The sequence below is a fragment of the Diplotaxodon limnothrissa genome, linkage group LG13 (genome assembly GCF_057381915.1).
Source record: "Diplotaxodon limnothrissa isolate DT_005_m linkage group LG13, D_limnothrissa_male_GT1.1, whole genome shotgun sequence".
Taxonomy (NCBI): domain Eukaryota; kingdom Metazoa; phylum Chordata; class Actinopteri; order Cichliformes; family Cichlidae; genus Diplotaxodon; species Diplotaxodon limnothrissa.
This window is the reverse complement of record NC_140608.1, coordinates 18833348-18854678: the sequence shown is the minus strand read 5'-3', so window position 1 is coordinate 18854678 and position 21331 is coordinate 18833348.

The window sequence follows — 21331 nt, the reverse complement described above, 5'->3', positions numbered from 1 at the left end:
GTATTGCATGGTAGCTCAAAATCTGATGGTACTTGTCATAGTTCCATCATGTTGACACAGTCTCCAACACGACTGGTTGAAATGCAGCCTCAAACAAAGCGTCCACTGTGTGTAGACACTCACTGCTGTATCTCTGCTGACCTCCTTCATACTTTTTGACAATGAACTGAACCAAAACATATACATTTGGATTTTTCACTCCATAACACCTGTTGCCACTGATTTTCAGTCCAGTTATTGTGTTACTTAGCATACCTCAGCCTTTTCTCCCTGCTTCCCTTCCTTATGAATGGCTTCTCGACAGCCACCCTCCCACTGAGGCCGTTTCTGATGAAGCTTCAGTAAACAGCAAATGGATCAGATGAAGTGCCAGATGCATCTATCTGATCCTGTCTTTGGTGGATTTCTCCTGGATTTCTCCTGATTTCTTAAGGATGCGATTTTTGGATGCTGTTCATCAGCTATAGATACATTTTTAAAGGCTGTTGCTTCTTTTGTCCTCCACTTGTCCAGTTTCCTTATTTTTTATTTAGTATGCTTAGATCTGCCAGGTTTTCAGCTAATAGCGCCTTGGGAATCACCTTGCGTTACAAAAATACTATGTTATGCTTGTCAAACTGTGTTATGTTTGGCATTTTTCATAGATTCAACTAAGAAATGAGAACTAATTCATTTCTTGACAGGCTGGTGTTAAAGTGCCTAAAGATACAATTGCAAATTGGTTCTTTGCTAAGTTGTCTATTATATGTGGACACAGCACAGGTTCAGCACTTGAGTTAGGAGCCTTTTTATTCTTGAATGATTCATTTGTTAGTGTTAAGTGGATTTAAAATAAAAAAATATAAACAATTCCTGGGAAAATCGTCTGGTACAAGGACTGGAATGGAAGTGAGTGGCAAAAGCAGCCAAAAGAAAGCCTGGAGAACTATCTCTCAATACCACTTTAAACATTACAAGAAGGTCCGGCTACTTGGAAGAAGAATACAAAGCAATGAGGGGTGGCTGAAGACTTTTGCACAGTACTTTTTGTCCAATTTGAATCAAATTTGCTTAATGACACCCCACATATTAAAAATTAATGTGTGACATCACCTACTGGTGTGTGTGGACCTGCATGTTGAAGCTTTTTGGACCCAGAAGTGAGCACATTTAGAAGAGAAGAGGAAACTCAAAGTACTTACCTTACACTAGGTCAGGAAAGTGCACAGCACAGACATAGGTGCCTGCTAATCCGTGCTAATTAACACACTAATAAATCAGTCAACAAAATTAGAGCATAGACAAGCTATACCAAATAGTGACACAGTAAGCAATATTTTTGTTCACATTCTTTAGAAAAACACCACACTACAAACAGTCGATACAGTTCATTAACTTGTATTAGCTGAGGTGAAGTCTCAAGTCAACGCCAAATAAAACGGTCACGCCACTTACTAATGCAAAACCTTTTGCCTTAATGAAATCTAAAGGAGTGAATCATGAAAAATCTTACTCCACCTCCCTAGACACCCGTCTGATTCACCAACGCCAGGTTTCCATATAAATTCACAAGCAAGAGTACCAGTATGGCAGCTTTGTGTGGTTCAGTGTAAATAAGCAAAGGTGTTGTCTGAATACCATTAAGGCAGTGTTATAGATACATAAAAGGAGAAAATACCCAGCCACACTCAAAACCTCTAAAAACTGAACAAACCACTGTTTTGTTTTGATTACTCTTGGTACTCAGAAAGGGGGACATCTACTGTTACTACTGTGACAACAAGCATGTGAGGTATAATTACAACTACTTTGCTAGGCGGCCACCAACTCCCCAAAAGGAAACAAATTCTTGCATGTTTCATTACCCAACAGAAATGGGCATTCATCAAGAGCTGTTGGCTTTGCTGATTTACGCCGTAATCCAAGCACGAAACAGAATGATAATTAGACAAGAAACAAAATTTGGAGGAGACAACACAGGCTGCTGCTGCAAAGAGCTTTAGGTGGGGAAACTTTATGAGTGCAAAGCGAAAAACTGTACTTTATAAACATAGCTGCTCTCCTGATTGCAGTATTTGCCATTAGCTCAACCCTGGTTGCAGGTTATGTATACATATCATTTCTGTACATGTGACCTCAATGCTCTTTAGTTCAGAGAACACCGAGCTCAGATGAGAATGTGACTCCAGAGAGAGGTAAGGTAAGACGACTGTGTGCTGCAGACGCCTACTGCACTAAACGTCCACCATGGCTGGCCCGGATGGCTGTCAACAGGTTTTGTTGTGTCATAATTGTGCAACAGCCACTCAAAATGATGGATACGTGTGCAGATGAGTGTTGTTAGACCACTGGGTTGCATACTCTTGTATTAGTGTAATCACTACATTACAAGTGCATGCTGGCATGGTTGGGCAGTTGAGATCCCAACTTCTTGAAATACAACACATGTTTTTAGAAAGCTGAGCTAAGTTTCACTAACTAGCTAACACAGCATTTTATATAAAGAACATCATTAAGTCAAACATGGTAGTGGTAGTATGACGATGTGGGACTGCTTCGCTGCTTCACGGCAAAACCTGTAAAAGACGCACCAGCCCACCATGTCCATTTCACATGTATGCAGAAGCAGACATACAGTAGCAGCAAAGGGAGATAATATATTTAAAGCCACTACAACTTTTGGATGTGTACACTTCCCATTTTGGAGCGGCACATTGTGAGATGGACATCCTCAGTTCACGCCCAGGAGCTTAGGATCACCTGGTTTATGCAGCAGCACAGTGATCCAGAATACACCAACAAATCCACCTCTGAAAGGTTAAAAAAACAAAACAAAAAAGATTTTGAGTGGCCTAGTCAATGTCCGGACTTAAATCTGATTAAGGTTGTTTGGTATGGCCTTAAAAAGTTTGTTCATACTTGAAAGCCCTCTAATGTGTGTTGTGGAAGTTTTCCATTTAAATAAAGCCTGCAGATGAGCGGTAGCTAACATTCTTTAATCCAAACACACAAAGAACATACAACCAAGCTTGATGGAGAGCCTACATGACCACGGGGCAGGGTCAGCAGAGTCTCTCTCTGAGCCTAGCATGGCTCTCAGTTAAATACCTTCTCCAGGAACAAAAGGCAGTACACAGTTGTTTCACACCTTAAGGTTCACACTCCCTTGCTACTTCCCAGAGTCCTCGAAGAGACAAAAGACTGGTCCTGTGGAGTTCCTGTTTCCCCCAACATCCTTACTACATCCCCTACCATTTGTCTTAAGTATGAGTGTCAGACATGTTAATACAATAAAATAATGTGATTAATACCCAAGTAAAAGAAATTCTATACATGTGGTTGGATTAAAACATTTCTGCAAAGAAGAGTGGGTCAAAATGTATCCACAGCTACTGTATCTGATAGGCTCATTGCCAGTTATTGCAAACACTTGATTGCAGTTCTTGCTGCCAAGGGGGGCATAACCAGTAGTATGGATGATTTTCCCTTAATAAATGAAAACATCATTTAAAAAAATGTATTTTGTATTTATTCAGGTCATCTTTCTCTAATATTAAAATTTGTTTGATGATCTGAAAACATGTAGGTGTGACAAACATGCACAACCTAAACTATAAGACTAGGAGGACACCGTCAGACTGCTAATCAACATACAAACAAAAAGTTTGTCCTAACAGTGGGAAAAAAACTCCAAAACACACATATTGTGCTGTTTCCACCAGAGAAGCATCTATCAAATATGGAAACATGATGTTTTAAATATTGTGTTGTGATCATTTATATTTGATAACTCAATCAAAAGCAAGCTTTAAGAAACAGGTTTCCCGTCTGCTGGGAAAGGCAAATTTAAAACCAGAAAGTTTCACATGGTGTTAGCAGCCACCGTGTTTGTATTCCTTAACTTGTCGCATGCCAAGCAGATGTCAGCAGTGATTGTCCCCGGAATGGAGACTGTTTAAATTTTAATGTCTTCATTTAAATGTTGCATGTCGGAGCAGAGGGTTCCCTGAACCTGAGCAGTAGGTAGTGTCGGGGGAAACGGCTTCAGCACAGACTCGCTGCTGCGCGCTCGCTCCTTTGCATACAAAATATGTCAACGCTAAAATAACAAACTAGTTAGAAAAAAAAACCCACTTCTGTCCTACTTTATAACAAACAGTGATGGATTTTCTTGCTTACATACGATTTTTGATGTTAAGCAGCTCTGCAACAACAGGTAAAGCTACTACACCTGCTTCACACTCCAATAAATCATGAACACACACGATAGGGTGGTTTGTGTGTGTTACAGTTGTGCTGATTGACATGTGTAGGAGTTAGCGTCTCTGCTGTGGGCTGATGTGATTCGCTCCATTCATTCCATTTTACAAATGAAAGCTCTGAGGACCTCTTCTTATATAACCATGAATTACCATGTTCTCTCGCCTTCTTTAAGCTCTCTCCACTTCTCTTATAACTCCACCCACCTTCTCCCAACTCTCTCGCTACACTACAGCAACCCAGTGCCACAATAGCTGTTAACACACCGCAAACAAATTGGAGAGAAGAAAAAAGTGTTAAAAAAACAGCTTTAAAGCTTTAAATCCCAGCGCTAGATAAGCTGTTTTTATCTGAAGTGCAGAGTTTGTCCTTCATGAAAATTCATCGTCCTCACAAGAGGCAAAGGCAACACTATAGGTGAACTAAGCCGAGATAAACACTCTAATTGGGATGAAAATTGACACCGTTCATTATGGATGCCTGTCTTCAAAGGTGGCGAGAGCCACTGAAATGTTGAAAGGAAATTGACTTGCAGTGTTGCTAGTTTGCTTTGAACATGTGAGAATATGTCGATTAAACTCCACCAGCACAAGACGGTTATGCAGATTCCGTTTGCTGTCGGACCAAAAAAAAAAAGCATGTTTGTCTCGTGGTGATGGCCCCTCGTGACGAAAAGAACAAAACAGAAAGACGAATAATGATTTCAATCTCTTTATCTGGCTTTCTGTTGGTGCTCTAATTATCAACTTGATAATATGCTTCTTCAGGTGATGTAGCAAATTCTCAACGATACTTAAGTTATAGTAGAGAGAAGACTGAGCAGCTCATTGATTAAAGTATAGAGGTGGGTGGATAATCCTAATATCGATATCATGTTAGGTGTGGCTGTGTGCAGACAGGAATAGGTCGTGAACTCAAAATGGCTTTAATGTGATACTCAGAATATAACATAACTGAAAAAACTCAAAATAAACTTAAACTGGAGGAATGACAGAACGCACAGTAAGGTAAACAGTAGATCGCGACATGGACACAGAGAAACACAGGGCTTAAATACACAGAAGGAGCAATCAGGGAATGAGTAAAAGGAGGGAAACACAGCTGGGACAAATCAGGCCTAACGAGACCAGGGGAAGCAAAACCAGACACATTAACATCAGACATGGACTTCCAAAGTAAAACAGGAAACATAACACAGACTCACAGGCAGGCACTATAACAAAGGGAACAGAGACGTGGGACCAGGGCAGACACAGACACTGACTGGATGTGGGGATACAGCAGACAGGGGATACAGCAACATGGAACACAGACAGAAAACCAGAACACTAAAACTCTAACCAAACCCCACCCAGAGAACCTAAACTAAGAATGATCCTAAAACCCATAAAGCAAAGCTAGAAAATAATGAAATAACAAAATCAAAGAACCAAAAACACAAAACACTGGGTCAACGAGCCAGGGACCCTAACATATCAACGCTGATATTGGTGTCGATCGATACTAGCATGATAGTGATTTAGTGGTCATTAAAACTGATGATGATGACTCACTACCGAAATTTGCAGAAATCACAACGCACAATTTAACCACCTCTAAGCATGATGACAATGCGCGAAGACAGCTGTTCATCCGACCTGCTGCACACACACGGGATGTCCGGCTGGGAACCGAAGAAAGCACACAGTCAGGTCTGAAGTTGTTGGTATGAGCGTCACTCATGTTTTAGCCAAAGGTTGTTTTATGTTCCACGTTAATCGCATGGGAAGCGACACCCATTAGTACCGGGTATTCAATTAAATTTCAGCAAGAAGCAGCAGGACTGGCGGGTGCAGTCCTGAGAGACTTGCAGCTCGTGAGCACACATCGAGAACACGCCCACCTCCAAGTTGAAGAATATTAAAATTTTGAGGTGGCAGCAGGGGATTTATCTTGTTTAAGCAATAAAAAATTTATACTCTCCTTCAAAGTGACAAGATAGAGGGGAAAAAAATAATTTAGGCAGTGGCGAACAACCCCGGGTACAACTCCAATGTGCAAATTAAAATTTTTGAAAAGTGTCTGAAGTGGCCTTCAAAAAAAAAAAACACGAGTGCTCCGAGGGGGGGAAGCAGTTGCATGTGGAACGAGATCATTGAATCCACCGTGAATGCTTTTCGCAGGAGGGTTGCCTTGTCCATTCAGCTCCACAGCAAAGCGTTGGAGGCTGCTGGTGATGGTCACGGTGCTTCAACCTGCAGCTCCAACCTTCAAATGGTAGTAACACATATCTCATGCATTTGTTTTTCTCAATACCATTCATCTCGCTTTAGCACGCATTTGATCAGCTCTGTAAATATGGGTCAAATCAATCATCTTTTAAACACAGCAGTTCCTGTTACTATGGTGCTGCTAATTGTTGAAGAGGAGCAGGACCGGCTTGGCTTGGAAGCTGTCACTATTTAAAAAAACAGAAGCATATGTTGCTTTTATGTAAACTTGGAAAGTAATCAGGTTAAATCATTTTTCTTATGATCGGTTTATGAAAAGTTTAAATCATCGCTCGGAAACTGAATTTCTCTTGATGGAGTATTTCTGTTGTGTTTGGGCTTTTAAAATGATTATATTTGTAATATTAGATGTAAATGTGTCCAGCGAGGCAAGCATAAACCTAGTCCCTAGGAGACTGCTGCATGAGCTGGCATCTTCTGAAAAAAAGTTGCCTTGGGAAAAAGGATAAAAGCTAGGCTATTATCTACCATAGGGATTGTGGAAAACCCATGTAACCTACCCCTGTGGATTCCGGTGAGGTTACACATAGTTATATAGATGTGCACAGCTTTTTGTGGTCAGAAATGGCTGCCACCACGGTACTCATGCTAATAACCAGTGTAGGTTTGTGTACTTGCTCATAGTTTCTATTAAACTTACAATTAGTGCTAACTTGAACTTACAGTTTAAAGTACTTTAATTTGAATGTGCTTCGTAAAAGTGAAATGAATTAAAATTCAGAGTTTAATGGATCCACTTCAGCCCCTCAGCACAAAATACTATAAAGTGTCTGCTCATCGCTGCAGCTTCTTTGTAAGACTTTCTAACCAAGCACAGAACTGGCAGGCAGTCTGAGGAGTGAGGCGCGGACTGCAGAGGGCCAGAGGGAGGCCGCTGGCGTCATCACCTTCTTATCACTTTTTGGCTGCACGATCGTGCAAGAAGGATGGGAGAACTCAGGTTGCACAGGTACAACATATACTGCAGAGGGAAAGTGAGAACCAGGACCTTCAACAGGGGTGCCAAACATACGGCCCGGGGGCCAGAATGAGCCCAGCAAAGACTCCAGTTCAGCCCACAGGATGGCATTGGCAAATGTGAAAGAAGGCATAAATTTCAACTTTAAAATATATTTTAAAAAGTTTTACAGCTTTTTCATGCTGAAAAAGACCGTCCATAGGAGATAAGATAGATAAGATACCATCAAAGTAATTAAGCAATAGATAAACATGTAAATTAAAGAAAAGTTAGTTGTTTTTTTTTAAAAAGAGCCACCAGAATAATTTACACATTTTTCTTTAGTTTAAGCCCAAAGATTCGTGCTGACATACAAACCTTTCATGTAGAAACCTAAGAAATATTTTTTGTCATATTTAAACAGGGATTAAAGGTGTAGTCAAACTGTTTTCACTGACAGAAAAGGCAGTTTCATCCCTGACCTACAAGAAAGCCCAACAGTAACATTTCACTGCTGTGAAGCAACGGAAACACAGCAGTGAAATTTGGGCACAATAATAAAAAGATTCACTTACTTTTTTTTTTTATTGTATTGCCATTTCCTTTGCTAAACTGTAGAAGTCTTTAGTAACTTTCACATGTCTCATTATCTGCTTTTTGTCACTATAGTGATTTTGTTATGTCACAGCACTCATCGGGCACATTTTAGAGTGAAACTGTACAAGTCTCTCTCTGTTTTCCCTGCTCCTCACTGAGCAGTAAATTAGGGCTGGGCAGAGCATGTCTCTAATGGTTTTCCCATCATCTTTATAATTCACAGGGGTGGTGTTCACACCTCACTTCATTCCACTGCCGTTTTCAAAACATTGCTTGGTTCAGTGTAAAATAAGTAATTTCACTGGGCTGTGAAACGAATGCGTGTGGCGCGGCTGTGCAGCAGTTAACTTGTTTTGCTGCTTTATGGCTCGAGCTGTTTACAGGCGAGATCAGAAAAAAGCCGTCAGGACTAATGTACAGCCTCGTGTTTAACTGGACACCCATCAGCAACGTCTGCTGATGAGCGTTAGTTAAATTGGCATCGTTAGCTGCACGTTGTCGTCATTATCCTATAGGTCAAAGCTTTTATGTTGAGAACCAACCCTCTATTTGGAACACGTGAATAAATGCATGTAGCTTGTTTGAGTGCAGTATGCCCTTTGCGAGGGAGTTACACTGAAACAAGAAATTTAAATGATAATATTTCTTTATGCAGCACTAATAAACTAAGTGCTATTAGGAAAGGAATGACAAAAATGTTGCTCCCCTTTTTACAATTTCAGAAGTAATTATATTTTTTTTCCATGTTGATTTTTTTTTAAACCAGAGAATAACACCCTGAAAGCCTAATGAAAGAAAATGAAAAGCAGCAGCTCTAAAAATCCTCAGTAATTACACTGGACATTAATAAATGCATTAGCTTTATTATGCTCTAACTTTTTGAGCTGTTTGGTTATGCTGATGTTCAAATTCATTATGGCAAAAAAAAAACAAAAAAAAAACCTGCCACCTGTAACTTGAAGTTACCACGAAGTGTGGGAATGAATCATCAATGCACGGAAAGATCGAGAACTTGCAAGCCAAGCAGAGGGGAGACCGGGGTTTTCACCTTGGCCATCTAATATGAATGGACTCAAGTATACAGAGACTGAAAAGGATACATTAAGAAAACATTAGGCAAGTTGGGGTTCAATTTAAATCTCTACTTTTCATTTGCCAGTTTTTACAAAGTCAGGTGTCATTTACATGTGCAAACACTTAAACAGATAATAATATATACATTTGTGTGATGGGTTAATCTGCATGTCCCTGTCAGGTGGAAACGGTGCCAATCCTGAGACAAACAATACTGTTTTAACAGGATCCAGGTTATTTCTCAAACTTAGATTTCAAGTCTAAAATGTGGGCGTTTCCACTGGTTTTCTTATTTATTAAATATAAAAACAAAAAAATAACTAACTGCCTCTATTTGCCCTCCTGTGCTGAACCACATTATCAGGTTAATAGCTGATCTCACTACTTACCTCTGCCTACTATACTCTGATGTGTGCATGTTTATGTCAGTCAAAGCGTGGCAGAAACCCCACTTCTCATATTCAGTCAGGCACCAGCAGCTGTAGTGACACAATAGAGCAGTTTGAGGACTGGTAAAAAACTTTATTTATCCAAAAAGTGAAAATCTTCAGATTCAGGAAGTCTTTTGCAAGAGTCTCCTGGGCCACAAATGGCAACTAACATGTTTTCGTCCCATGGCAGAAGAAACCAGCTAAAAACATGCAGAAACTTGAACCATCAGCCCTCTTGCTGTGACATAACTGAGCTCTGACAGAGACACTCAGATCAGTTGCAGATGTTACAGTATTAGAACTATGAGTCCTTCTAACCCAACGCACCACCTTGTTGGTCTGGACACTTATGTCTGCATTTTGGTCTCTCGTTTGCAGACTCAGATCAGTTGACATAAAAGTTGCTGTTTGCTCTATGAACACTCTACGAGTGAAGCAAACAGCTGGTGCCACATTCAAAATTTAAATCAGGTAAGGTCTGTTTGTTTGGGTTTATTTTTTGTGAGCAAAGTTATGACTGCACCTCCGAATTCAGGCTTTGGTCCATGCTTTTATTACTTCACGGCTAGACTACTGCAATTCCCTCTATGCTGGCCTAGATCGTTCCTGTCTACATCGCCTTCAACTGGTGCAGAACGCTGCCGCTCGCCTGTTGACCGGTTCAAAAAAAAGAGAACACATCACTCCGGTTCTCTGCTCTCTCCACTGGCTCCCAGTTGCCTTTAGGATTGATTTTAAAATCTTATTGCTGGCTTTTAAGGTTTTAAATGGCACTGCACCTTCTTACCTGTCAGAACTCCTTAGTACTTATCGCCCCAGGAGATCTTTGAGGTCAGCCGACCTGATGCTTTTAGATGTTCCCAGGTATAAATTAAAGACAAAGGGAGAGAGGGCGTTTGCTGTGGCTGCACCCAGACTGTGGAACAGTTTACCTCCTCACGTCAGACTCTCCAAAAGTCTAGAAACTTTTAAAACCGCTCTTAAAACTCACCTCTTTTCATTGGCTTTTAGAAAGGTTTAATTTATTTGTTTTATATATTTTTATTTTATTTTTATCAGCGAGGTGTTATTACGAAATTGTGTTCTATTGTATTTTTATCTGTATTTACTGTACAGCACTTTGGTCAGCCTTGGTTGTTTTTAAATGTGCTCTATAAATAAACTTGACTTGACTTGACTTGACTTTGCTCTTTCATCGGCTTCTGTGTACTTAGAGGCTGAATTTCACCGACTTTAATGTGACACCAAACAGCTCGAGCAGTGATGGTGCATTTACTATCAGTATTATCTGCTATCAGGGCATCACAGTATAAAGCAGTGGTTTCTGATATCTCTGGCCATTAAACTGTGCTGCTCATGCTAACGTTTTCAAATCTAAACCCGAGGAGGAGTCGGAGCTTCCTTCCTGAGAAATGAACAGAAATGTGCTGTAGGCATTTTATCTGAATAAATAAAAATACTGCTGCTGTAGTGACTAAATCCATTGTGGTAATTCAACACCAGGCTTTATTAGGAATACTAAATCTGTACTACAGACAAGGCCTCAATCAAACCAAGTAACATTATAGCCCACTCTGTATGAAAATGAATCTTGATTATTTTTTGTGTTTATTTGCATGGATCTGTTTTAATAATTCTCCTGAAAACCCCGAAACAAACAGTTCTCAGAGGAGTGATTCTGCTGAATTAGTTTGTCTAAAATATGGTAACTAGCGCTGCCAGTTTAACTACAAGTGTGTTAATATTACATAGTTTTTTGTTGCAAATGGGCAAATTCACAACACTAATCAACAAAACGAGTCACCATCTTAAGAGCTATTCGAATGCTGGCAGAGTCCTGTGCCTGTGTGATTAACCTAACCACTCCAGGCAGCATGTTGGCCATTGTCAGTACTCTCGGTTGCCAAAAAAGTTGCCACAAACTTGCACTGACAAATGAGTCTAAAATGTAACACCGATTCCAGCCTCTTTTTTTTTGCGTGCTTTTTCTCCTGTTGTCACAGCTGATTGTTGACAGTGCTGCGAAGAATTGCGCTTACTTAATTATTGTTTCCAACAAATTTGAGATTACATCTCGTTGAGAAGCAGATAAGCTTGATTGCTCGAGCATTTCAGCATCTCGCATCTCGCCTGTCACCGCTGATGGAACCTTCGGGGTTCTCTGGTGCCTCCGAGAACTGTTGCCGTAGCAACAGGCTGTAGTCGTAGCAACAGGCTGTAGTATGCATCCAGAATCAGGTTGGTAACTTCAGGTGAATGAAGAAAGGAAAAGTGAATGGGACGCTCCAGTCATCCTGTCCAATTTTCCGCGGCACCGTTTGCGGAGAAAATGCGCAAAAGGGTCAAGTTATGATAGGCTGATGTAATAATAAACTGCATGTGATGATGAAATAAATAAATGCACGGCTGGAATAGTGCACTACAACCATTTCACACTTCACAGGTGAGTAGCAGTGTGGTTATGACACCTCCAACTGATCGTGGTAACAGTACACTACTGCTGGATTTAACTTTTGACTAGGAGCTGCTTTGCTGTGAAAGGCAAATTAGATATATCAGACCATTAGGTGGTGGAGGTGACATGCTCCTCTCTGAACCCACCACCTGTAAGCCACCTTTCCCTATTACAGGGCCGCCATTGCATTCATTTCTCTCTGTGGAAAGTTAACAGTGAGAAACAGCTATCTGCTGTGGTAAGTATGTGTACGTGGTGTGACCCTTAGGTGCACACTGTATGGGTGTTTATTAATTCACAGATAAGGGTGGAGGCCGCTGTTCCTTCCCACTAGGATTCATTATTTTCTGTTCCCAACTCCTGCTGGTTATGTTAATGTATCATGAATTTCCATAACAAAATAGGCATCAAGGTAGGCAGAAAAATCACTCCAGCACAGCATGCAATTTAAATGTGCCATTTCGCAACGAGTCATTCAGCAGTGAAGTGTGGATGGTTACAGACGCGCTAGCAGTCATCATCCCGAGCTACCGCAGGGGAGGGTGGAGGGTAAAGCACAGCAAGTAAGGACATTTGTCAGTGTCCCCTTTGCTTTTTTAAGCACCGTCGTCTTTTGTCCTCTTTAACGCTTCGCTCTCGTTAAGCTGAATAACTCAAAATATATTCTTCACATTTCATTAAAAGTGAGACTTTTCATTTGTTTACTACGACAGTAATGGGAAAACAATTCAGGGAGCTTAACACTGCTGTTGATTTATTTTGATGATGCATAGCATTAAACTCGATTAATAAATATGATTCATTTAGCATCATTGTCAAATTGTCGAGCCTCCTGGAGAGGTGCTAACAATTCAAGCGAGCTGATTAAAATGACACCAAATGCCTCCTTTCAGGCTTTTCTGTCACAGAACGCCACAGCTTCTCTGCTAGATGCGACTCAAGAAACACCTCAGACTGCAAAATACAGGGAGATTTTCTCATTCGGTGTTAATTGGCTCATTTATTATTTAGAAATGAAAGAACGGGGATTAGAGCAACTTGCCTAACAAAGTTTGGGTCTGTCGGTGCGGAGATGTGACAATGACATTAATGGAGGGAGGCTGGAGTGTCTGCAGACAGTCCATGCAACCCATCTCTCTCTTGTCAGCAGGCTAAACGCCTCCTGCCACAGCTGACAACTTTTGCAATTGATTAAGTCAGTCTTGTTGACAGGACGACACAAGGTCACAATTATGATGAATGCTCTGCTGATTCTTTTAGTATTATGGAAACTCGGGGAAACAGTTGAATCTGCTTTTGTTGAGCGTATGATTATTAGATTGGACAGTCAACATGCGTTAATTCTGCCTGTTCATGCCAGATTTATGAAAATGAAAAAGATTTCAGAGTTTACTTGGATGAATCTTAAACACGTCCCAATGTTGCACATTTCCACACACATACACGCACAGAGGCTGAAGCAGAAGGAATGAAAATTAAATTTCTGGAGCTGAATCTGTTTATTCATCGTACCATTTCATTGTGCATGTATCAGTTCACCGATCTATTAATGTAGTCTGTCAGATAGAAGCTTGGGCCTCTTTCACCTTCAGCATCTGCGCACCTCAATATCTCCCATCGCTCCAGCTCTTCACGGCTCAATACTCTCTGCTCTAATATATATGACCGATCCTTTCAGAAGCCAATTCAGAAGCTAACCACCACATTCCGGGACTTCTATCAGGTCCTGATAACGTGAGGTTTGACCATCTGTCAGCGCTGTGACTGCTGGCTATAAACTTCACGCTCTGTCTTTTTATTCATCTGTTTCTCAGAGGAGAGATGCAGCCGGCGCCCGAGAGCCACAGGCGGAATCAGAGACGAGAGAGAAATCAATTACTGCCTTTGCCTCCGCCTAAAACAAGCCGTGTCGGAGACCATCTACAAAAGGAGGACAAAAGGGGCCAGTGGCCCCTCAAACTCTCAAACCTCAGGAGACGGGGCGGAGAGCATCCTGTCACGAGCTCTGACACACAGCCATCACTGCCACCGGTGCAAAATAGGCCCCTGTCACACCTCAAAATGGGATCCAGCCACTTCATGTGCAATCAGGCCTGTATCAGTGATTGATGACCACAAAGAAATAGGAGAGAAAACTGAAACAATTTTGAAAAGTACTCTTTACAAAATAAGAATACTACTAGCTACTACTTTTCTAGAGTTATGAAAAGAATGCGCTGCCATTAAAGAAATTAATAGCCGTGTGTCTGTTTGTGTCGTTTGTTTGACCTTTCGTTCTGACATTACCGGTTATATATTTGATAATTTAGTATACAATGGATTTACCTTCAGAATGACTATCTGCCACAGCCAAAGCCTATTTATCTGTCTGACAGCCAGAAAATAGCTCAGTTTTGAGACAGCGGTAATAATATAGTCAAAACACAGGGTTCTGTATTAGGTCCCCTTCTATTTATCATTTACGTAAACAATCTTAGTCTACATGTGCCAGATGCAAACTTGCACTTATATGCTGATGATACAGTTATTTACAGCTGTGGTTCAACTCTTGTCCAAGCCATCGACTCCTTGCAGAAAGCCTTTTCTGCTGTCCAGCACTCATTACATCAGCTTAAACTTGTTCTCAACGCAGACAAAACAAAGCTCATGTTGTTTTCTAAATCAAGGAGACGAGCCCAAACAATCCCATCAGTAACCACTCTTGAAGGTAATAAAATAGAGTTGGTTCACACCTATAAATATCTGGGAATCTTAATTGATGACTCGCTTACCTTCAAACCACATGTAGAGAATCTTGTGAAAAACCTGAAGTTAAAACTGAGATTTTATTTTCAATATAAGTTGTGTTTCTCTTTTAATACAAAGAAGCGGCTTGTTGCTGCAACATTCTTGCCTGTGCTGGATTATGGTGATATTCTATATATGAATGCTTCTGCTCAATGTCTTCGAATGGTTGATTCTGTGTATCATGCTTCTCTGAGGTTCATCACTAACTGTAAATTTCAGACTCACCACTGTGAGTTATACTCTCAGGTAGGATGGCCTGCTTTGGTAAGTCGGAGGAACTCTCATTTATACAGTTTTATATATAAGGCGATACTTGGGTTGCTGCCTTCTTATATATGTTCCCTGCTTGTAATGAAACATGCTGGTCGGTATTCTCTTCGTCCGCATGGTTACTTGTTGCTTTCTGTTCCATTTGCCCGAACTGAACTTGGTAAAAGAGCTTTTGTCCATTTAGCACCCTCGGCCTGGAACAAACTGCAGAAGGAATGGAAAATGACTGAATTCATTTCATTAAGTGATTTTAAATCTAAACTACGAATCCTTGAGGCCAAGTCCATAACATGCAACTGTTTCAATTAGATTGATTGTCATTTTAACTGACTTTTTATTTTATTTGAATTTTATTGAATTTTATTTTTATTTTATTTGTATTCTTTCACTTATTGTTGCATGTGTGTTGTTGCTGCCTGTGTTTGAGTAATTTCTGTAACTGTGAGACATCTGCTGCTGCCTATCTTGGCCAGGTCTCCCTTGAAAAAGAGGTTTTTAATCTCAATGGGATCTTCCTGGTTAAATAAAGGTTAATAATAATAATTAAAAAAAAACATCCAGAGCAGGGTTTGACATTAAATTTGTCAGCATGAAAGCTCTTTTTCATGTGTTAACGTTTCTCTGTTTTGCATAAAATAAGTCCCTGAACTGCATGTAAGGAAGCTGAAATTAACTAAGAGCCATTAGAGAAAGGAAACGTCTTCAAATATCTTTTTTTTTCTTGCTGAAAGAAGCTCTCGAATTCAGAATGACCGCAGAATCTGCAATCATAAATGCTAAGTGAATGAATAAAAGTCCAGAATGCAGAACTCTTTAAATAAAACAGGAAATCTGTACTGAAAAAGTGAAAGCCTTTATTCCACAGTTACTACTGAGCCCTGATTGCTCCAAACACTGAAACCTAATTCTTCCAGCACCCTTGTCCGGGAGCCAGGGAGTTAAGCAGCGTGATCCTCACTAAAGTCGAGCCACAGAGATATGGACTCGATACCATTCCTTTATTTTCTACACCCACATGTTCCAAACAGCTGGTAAGGCCAGAGACAAAACGCAGCATCTGGCAGGGGAGACTGTGGACCCCTTGCCACGGCGTGCATTTGTGTCTGTCTGTCTTGGTATGTGCAAACGGAATGGGTGTGTGCACGGCGTCCACAGAGAGGAGATGTGTCACAAATCGCTGCTTCCATCCACGCGCCAGGGACAGCGTGCCCATCAGCTTAGCATGATTACGGGCATGAGAGAGGCTCTGATTGTGGGATGCTGGAGCGTGAAGGCACTGGAGAGGAACAGAGAGGGACGTGGCAGGGCCAGAGAGGAGGGCTGGAAGAATGGAGGGGAAGCCCAGCTGGCGGCTGCTTCTAATTGGGCTGAGCAGGTTTCCATGGCTGACCAGACCCATATGCAGTGCGGATCTAAAGAGAGAGAGGCCCGCAAACAAAGTAGCAGGGCAGGCCAGGCCGTTGGGGTGGTGGAGAGGGGGGGGGGGGCGTAAAGCGGGCAGGGGGGCGAGAGGCTGGTCACACTCCAGTCGTCACAGCCTCTTTGTGACGGGGGCAGAAAGAGCCAGCTGTCACCCCCTGACAGGAGTGCGCGCGCGCACACACACACACACACACACACACACACACACACACCCTCCTCGATGTGAACTGATAACACAGGCTCAGTGAACACACAAAACAGAACAAAACAGAACACAACAAAAACAACACACTTATGAAACAACTACTTTAATCAAGGCATCCGGCACTTACCGAGGGAGTAAATGAATAGGACGAATAGGACACACACACACACAAAAACATGAAAGAAAAGGACCTGATGAGAAGAACCAGGGGGTATGAATGTTTCGCATTCTTCCTGCCGGATATTTACTGCATGCCATTGGAAACAATTAGAAGTGATTAAAACGGAGGTGAACTGACAGGGATGGTGTCGATTCCCCTGCCTCCACCAAGCTACTACCCACCATGGCTGGTAGATGAGGGTACTAGTGCATGTCCAGCTGAGGGGAGGGGGGCAAATCGATTCCCTTCACACTCTCAGCAGCATTAATTAATGATCTGTTCTCTGTATTGTACAGTGACTGGCTGTCATGCTATACCTTCTCTCCTAGCTTCGCTCCACTCTTCCTCTCCTGAGTCCTCTTCCTTCCTCGCATGCTACGTCCTCCTTTCATTTTACAAAGACATAACACAACGCAGATGCACTTAAACACAAACGCTGACACAAACAATAAATGTTCCAATAAGGATTAAAATATTGAAACTGAATATATGTTTGCATGGAACATAAATTCTTGGAGCGTCATTCACAGGCCTTTGTTTTTATTTATTTGTTCCTTTTACAACCAAGCAGATGTCTGGAGGGCAGACCACAATCATGTTTATGAGAAGGGAGAGGGAGAAGAGGCAGCAAGTCAAGTCTAGAGACCTGCGCGGCTCACTGGTGCCCCCTACTGTATTAATAAGGGTACTTGGCACACAGTGCACTACATGCTCAGCTTTAATGGGGACCCAAAAAAGGGGGGGGGGAAAAAACAAAAAACGCATTCTTGATATTTTCTTATAGCCTCAAGTCTGCAGATTGATTTCTCTGTTCACAAACGTGTCAGCACTTTCTGTGTGGATACAAAAAACACACATTCAGAGAATATGCATAACAAAAGTAGGCAGACATGTTTGGTGTTCTATCAACATCCTGCAGCCCTTTGACACTGGAGTCGGGTGTTTTAAGAATCCAATAAATCTGAAAGTTTTCAACTATGACTCAAGAAGCTTAATTATATGTGAAGCACCTTTATTGCATTTTATTCATACCCACTCCTACTGACGCGAGTGGTTAGGCGAGGAGCTAGAGGAATAAGAAGAAGTGACTGCAGGAGTCTCCAGGGGGCTGAGAGAGACGGTAAACTAAGCCATGAAAAAAAATCAGATCACCTTGAATTTGCATAAACAGTCTTCAAACGGCTGCACGGAGGGTATAAGTGTTAGCCATCCAAGCCTGAATAACTCCCAGTCGTGGATTAGTATTGGGTTCACCCAGGTCATTTAACACTTAAGACAGTCTCCGGGGAGCCTATTCATGTTGGACAAATTGTTTTGCCTTTACTGCAGCTCTGCGATGTACACGGGTGTTCGGAGGAGTAATTTGCCTCCTGTATTGAGGGACACTTTGCACCCTGTTCCTTCCACTGAGACAGCAGCGCCGTATCAAAAAAAAAATTAAACGGAGGCACAAGCAACACCAGCACCAATTACACAGAAATAGTAACTGCATGGGGTTAAGGACACGGAGAATAACGAGTGAATGTGTTGGCTTTCCTTCTTTCGGCTTTAAGACAAGCACACGTCAGATGAAACATGGAACACAGACCTTAATGAACCTAGTGAGGACTTGGAGGTGGACATAGCTTATCAAGTTAAAGGAGGAATGAGAAGGTTATCAAGAAACTGTGCGCGTGTGACCTGCAGAAAATTGCTTTTGTTGGCTAAGAGTCAGTTTAGTTTGGCTTTATGACACTGTAGAGAACAGGAACATACATCCCTTTAGCATCCTGCCAAGTGGGATTTACTGGGTGTAAACACACTTCCTGTTTGGCACAGTGCAATCATTTGAAAACACGAAGGACCTCCAAGATATGCTGAATGGTCAAGCATGTTATTTTGCTCCCTTTTTCTTTGGTCTCATTTGCATCAGGTGAGCCAGCAATACTTCTGCTATCCAGTAGCAATCATTATCCCTGCAGAAAAACATTTGCAACAAAATGCATCCCCAACTGAATACAGTAGGAATGTAAAATAGATTTGTTGCAAACTAATTATGCATTTCCCATGCAATTTATAACACAGCAATGCCTGCAGTAACACTTAACTTCTGGAGTATGATTAATAGCACCACGCTGGAAGCTGGAAGACTGGAAATAGTAGGTGTGGAGAAGGAGCTCACATCGCCAGCATCAGCAGTCTAGACCCACTCCTTCTGTCACCACTCTCACCCCGCTTCCCATAAAAGTAAAATGCAGCAGGTTTGGAAAACAGCCTTGTCCTGTTTGTCAGAGGGCTTGTCGTAAATATCGTGTTTGTCAGGGCCCCACAGCAGAAAGCTTTGGTGATAGCAGTCATCACCACCATGCCACTTCATCTGCTAGTGCCAGCCTCACTTAGTGCGAACGATTGTTTCAGATAGTGCTAATTTGTGGCACTGCAAGGTGATAATCCTTTACTTACAGCCTCAATGATTTTTTTCTCTTCCAACTCGCAGTGTGTAAATGACAACAGCAGAGCTTTGATAAGGTTTTTGATCAATACCATTATGAACGTTTTTTTCCCCCCTTCAGTGTGTAATTACATTAAAAAAAAAAAAATCTAATTCACCTGCTCAGCAGCGGAGGACAGTTACGGTTTAATAGAAAAAAAAAGCAATCATAATTTTGTCAAGCTAAATTATAAAGCACTACTATCAGCATCTCTTGCATTGGTAATGAATTAACTCAATTTCTTTTGGAAATAATTAAGTAGATCACTCATCTCTTTTGTTAATATGTGGCTTTATTATTTGTTTCAATTACCGCCCCGTAGGAGCCATGACACAGATTTATCAGTGTTGTTGCAGTTGGCTGCTTGGTGGCTCATTATTTGATGACCTGTATTTTTCCCAGCTATACTTTAGTCATGTATATTGTTGGACCATGAAACTGAGCTATACGCCCGATTTAAAATCACGTCATTGAACAACAGTCCTCGCCACTGGCGTACGCGTGACGATAGTATTTATCACATCGTTCAGTGTCTTCCTTAATTCACATTTGTAGCTGAACCAGCTGATGTTAAGATCTTTGCGAGGCCAGGTTTGCACTCGTCAGCCACCAAGGCAGTAAGCTTTATTGCATCTTTGTACCTGGGAGAAAGAAGATTAATACAGTTATTGACCAGAACTACGATCATGCAGTACTGAAGACTGTGTTCCAAAGGGGCAGTACAGCATTTATAGTTTTACACTAGTCTACTCTATTTCCAGCAGGATAAACACAAATCTTTCGCCTTCATTTATTCTGAAATGAACAGCGAGATCCTGTCCCATCTCCACAGACACAAATGAGACTCCCGAGCAGAGACCTCAAGGTCAGGTCACCATGCTCCAGAAAGGCTCCACTGAGCATAGCATTTCAGACTTCACTAATAGAAAAATCCATAACAAACACGAATAGCAAAAAAGCGCATTCTTTATTCTTGGGTGGTTTACATGAAGCCACCGCAGAATTGCCTGGACACGCAAACAGGGCTGTTTCAACTTCGTGCTACTTCAATCAGATGCAGCGCGACACAAACAAAAATCCTGTTAAAAGGACATCCCTGCCTCTTCTTATGGACATTATGCTAACCCACCAGTGCTCCACTGACTTCAGCCCAGATTGAATCACCATTATAATGGCAACGACACTGACGTTTGCCCGCTAATGAATCTAGAAGTCGAAATAGAAGTGTCATCTTTCCAAATGAAATATGCTGACATGACAAACACATACAGACAGCTGCACCATGTGACCGTCAGCCATTCTTCTCATCATTCACTAATCCCTCAGCTTATTTACAACGAGCTGACTTTTTGACTGGAGACTCATAAACCGCAGGGATGCGATCGAGCTTTATTGAAGGGCACGCGTGTGAAATATCATTTTCCACGCACCAAACACAACAGGAAACTCCTAATAAGAGACACACATTAACACTTCAAATGTCTGTGATCATTGCAAGCCCATATAATTTACCCTCTAAAACGCTTTTTCATTGCCTTATATTCATTTATTTTGTCTTATATGTGCAAAGCTCTTCAGTTAACCATTACTCATGAATATCTGAAAATCTCTCTTTTTCCAACTTTTATGAGAGTCTTCAGAAACTCCTCTAAAAGTGCAGCCACTCAGAGCAGCTCCTCTTCTCTGTGACCCGCTGCACAGCACCTCCATCTCCTTTTATTAGAACATGATCAGAAACTTTCAAGGTCTCAAAAGACTTCACTGCCAGCAGCAGAAAAATATGATCTGGGCCGCCGTTTTAATATGTCAGCTTGTACACGGCACATTTAGGGGGGGAAGAGTTGCACAAAAGGTGGCCATACAAGAAAATCGTTAAGTTGAAGCTAATTAGCAGTGAGAGTAATCTTTTTATTTGTGTATTGAAAACTAAATGAGCTTACTGTATAACAAAAATGGTCCCTGGAGCAATTAAAAACACAGATGAACATCTTAAATAGTCACTTGAGGAATATT